This window comes from Brassica napus, chromosome C9 (genome assembly GCF_020379485.1).
Source record: "Brassica napus cultivar Da-Ae chromosome C9, Da-Ae, whole genome shotgun sequence".
Taxonomy (NCBI): Eukaryota; Viridiplantae; Streptophyta; class Magnoliopsida; order Brassicales; family Brassicaceae; genus Brassica; species Brassica napus.
The window spans coordinates 4,080,176-4,083,577 of NC_063452.1; the positions used below are offsets into that span (position 1 = coordinate 4,080,176).

Here is a 3,402-nt window from a genome sequence, read left to right on the forward strand (position 1 = left end):
GATGGTAAAAGTTTTTACAATTTCCTAACTACTTACTAACCTAAAAGAAAATAAATAATAACAATAATAAAATAGCTTGATTTTCTTCTACAATTTTTTTTTAAAAAAATTAAGTATCTTAGCTAAAATAAACTAAAAATCTAAAATATTAAGTTATATAATAACTTATTTTAAATCAATATGAAAGAAAAGGTTAAAAATTCATTGCTAAACAAAAAGAAAATAGTGAAATATGTTGGTAGAAAAAGAAGGGTAATTTTTTTTTCAGAATCTTGTTAAAGAAATAACATTAAATTTCATTAGTCAGAAAATTTGATATAAATTAATATAACAAGAACAATGAAGAAATGGTGTTGACTAGTGACCAAAATTATTAATAACGAAGAAATGGTATTGACAAATGACCAAACTAATTAATAATAATTTATTGCATCTGTATATTTTCTTGACTGGAATTTGTTGTAATTTTTTGGTAATCAATTTATTGTTTTCATTTAACCAAAAAGAGCTTCATATTCCTCTTTTCTACGTCAAACTTTTCTTCGGTCAGATTTGTTGCGATACAGATAATTCATCCTTTGGTGTGAATGATCATGGCTGTCCCGGAAAATGATGATGTGAAAGTGGACTCTTCTGATCAAAATCTAGACAACAACACTGCTTCATTAGCAGCTACGATGAGGCCGCCATCTCCTGATGATCAGAACCCTGAATCCAACTCTTCTGTTGAGACACCAAACTCAACAAAGGGCAGTGAAGGGGCTCTCAAGAGTGAGATAAGTCATATGGATGTTAAGTTTTCTAAACTAAATCCGATGGCTAGGGAATATGTTCCACAGCCACTTGCTCCAACCCTCCCTGTGTTTGTGGAGAATAGCTTATGGTTTACCAACAGTTTCGCAATGCAAGCTTTCTCTGCTGAGGACAATGACCTTTTCGATACAAGGGTATGTATTATGTATATCATTTTTTACATTATTCTCTGAGTTATGGTCTATAAGTGCTGGATTTATTATGTTTCATGAAAATGTCTTGTCAATGTTTACATCTTGTGAATTATATAACATTTTTTTGTTTATCATTTCTTAGATTGATGAGAAATGTAATATGAAAATCATGATCTGTGTTTGCAATGCTGGATCTAGAATTAATTTAGAGGACCATAAATATTTAATTCAATCTTAATAAAAAATTCTGATAATTTGGAGAACATGTGACCTATATAACAGTTTTTAGAAAATAGGGGTCAAAGCGAATGTTTTATCCAGCTATACCTATAACCAACATGTGACCTATATATAATAGTTTTGTCCTTTTAATGCAGAGAATGAACTTTGGCCAATGGAAGCGAAGGATGAGCAAGAAAACAAGCCTGGCTCAGAAGAAGAAGTAATCAGGAGAACTGTCCATGTCTTAGACATTGATCAACAGGTCTAAAAAGAGAATTGCTATCTTCATGAACGCACTTTCTCAGAAGGAGTGTAATAAAACTAACCAAAGCTCTCTTTTGTCTTTTTGTAGGTTACTGAGGAGCAACTTGCTGGTCTCTTTCAATCTTGTGGCCAGGTACTTGAGTAATGTACCTCTTAGCCACTTTATTTTATATCATCTTCAAACTCAAGTCTCATACATTTTCTTGTTCATTTTTTTGGGTCTAAAGGTTGTTGATTGTCGTATATGCGGTGACAATAAATCGATTCTCCGTCTTGCCTTCATTGAGTTCACTGATGAAGGTACCCTCTACTCTTAACTGTTTTATCACTTTAAAATGTTCTTCTTGTGTTTACTTAATCATTGAAGTAATGTCTCAGAGGGAGCTAGGGCTGCTTTAAGCTAATAAGGAACACTGTTTGGTTCTTATCCTATACAAGTTCGTCTATCAAAAACAGCTATTGCACCTGTGAACCCGAGTCTCCTTCCAAAGGTTAGTTAATTTATATAATTATATCTAAACCAGTCTTTAGGTTTGACTCTTCCTCTAATCCTGAGATTGCATAATGTTGCTTTCAGTCTCAGAAGAGCGTGAGAAATGTGCAAAGACTGTTTACTGTACTAATATCGACAAGAAGGTAATCTTGATTTTCATTTTTCTAATTATTTCATATCTGTTTGCATCATGACTAATTTAGTCAAACAATGTAATGGAGAAATTGAACCTTTTATATTTATCTTAATTAGTTCGTTTTTATATTACATGCAGGTCACTCAGATGGAACTGGAAGATTTCTTTAAAGCAGCATGTGGGGAGGTACATATTTGGTTATGGCTAGGCAGATTGTTTATACTTTATACTATGTTGTGTTTTTCGATTTTAAGTCATATTTATTTTCTTGTAGATTCAACATGTGAGGCTTATTGGAGACTGTCATCACCAAACCTGCATTGCTTTTGTTGAATTTAAGCTGGTGATTTTCTCTTGCCTGTTTTTTCCTTACATCAAATTTCATTATCACGTTGGTAACTGCATGAACTTGATTCTAAAGTTAAATCATATTATGATACTTATAAAAGTTTCAAGTTGAGCTTAATTAATTTGATACGTTGATACGTGATAGTCTTTTGAAGTTGTACTTATAATCCTCGGACTAGATATATATTACGTCATAAATGTGATATACACACTGCAATAATGTGCATGGTCCACTATATATATTAATTTTTGTTTGGCCTGATGAGGCAATGTTTGACCCTAATCACCTTTGTGTACAAATAATAAAGTGGTAAATGATTAATTTTGAATGTTTCAGGTGGAAAGTGCAGTTTCTGCTCTTAATTGCAGCGGTATTGTCTTGGGCGGTCTCCCTTTAAGGTAGGGTTACAACAGTTTCACTATTCCTTTTTTTTTATACTGTGGCCTCTTGATTCTTCTCGTGTTTAGTTTTCATCAATCTATTATAACCATTTGCGATTAGCTCGTTTAGTTTTGGATGCAGAATGTTGCATGCTAGTTGTAGATATAAATAGTTTGGTGGATTTTGTAACATTTTCTCTTGTTAAGACGCCTCAGGTCTTTAGTTATTTTCTTTTGAATCAAGTGTAAGAATGTTGGTGTTCTTTAAGGTTAGCAACACATAATAAAATCATCACTGTGTCTGTGAGATTAATATTTTGCTTTTCTTCTATATGTGTGAAGGGTGAGCCAGTCAAAGACACCAGTAGAGACCAACCTGATTTAAACTAATGGTAACTTCATCAATTCAAGGAGAGAAAGAGCGATCAAATGTCATTTTAAAGATACTCAGAAGCGTTTTATGTTCGTATAATTAACAATCCTTGTTGTTACTTAACCTCTCATACTTTCTCCTTCTTCTATTTGCGTTATGGACCAAATTGTTCGGTTTATTTATTTTTATATTCATGGATCATTTTAAGACTCTTTTTTGGGGAAATCTTTGACTTTGC

The 3,402-nt window shown here is 32.5% G+C and overlaps 1 pseudogene; it reads left to right on the top strand.

Annotated features, from left to right (window-relative positions):
- The first annotated feature begins 489 nt into the window (after positions 1-489).
- LOC125592302 lies at positions 490-3,176 on the top strand (annotated as a pseudogene).
- The last annotated feature ends 226 nt before the right edge of the window (positions 3,177-3,402 follow it).